The 368-nt window shown below is 47.3% G+C and overlaps 1 pseudogene; it reads left to right on the top strand.

Moving 5' to 3' along the window:
• On the top strand, positions 1-132 carry LOC148119159 (thymosin beta-10 pseudogene; annotated as a pseudogene).
• The last annotated feature ends 236 nt before the right edge of the window (positions 133-368 follow it).

Here is a 368-nt window from a genome sequence, read left to right as displayed (position 1 = left end):
ATGGCTGACAAGCCGGACGTAGGGGAAATCACTAGCTGCAATAAGGCCAAATGGAAGAAAACCAAACACAGGAGAAGAACACCCTCCCAACCAGAGACCATTGGATAGGAAGAGAGGAGTGAAACGTCCTAAAATCCTAGATTGGAGAATTCCTCTACCCCACCATGTTATCTCCGAGATTTTCGTGGTGTGGAGAAAGAGCTACCTGCGAGATGCACTCCAGCTTACAAGCTGTACGGTGAACCTGCGCCCTCCGCACCGAGGGTCTCTGAAGAGGGACTCCCCCCAACACTAACTGGACTGCCAAATCTCACCAGTTTGCCTTGGAATATTATAGAAAATTATTTGTATGACTGATGAAAATAAAA

Source organism: Myodes glareolus, chromosome 18 (genome assembly GCF_982192425.1).
Source record: "Myodes glareolus chromosome 18, mMyoGla1.1, whole genome shotgun sequence".
NCBI classification, from domain to species: Eukaryota; Metazoa; Chordata; class Mammalia; order Rodentia; family Cricetidae; genus Myodes; species Myodes glareolus.
Note: the sequence above shows the minus strand (reverse complement) of the source record. Positions and strands in the feature narration are given on the sequence as shown.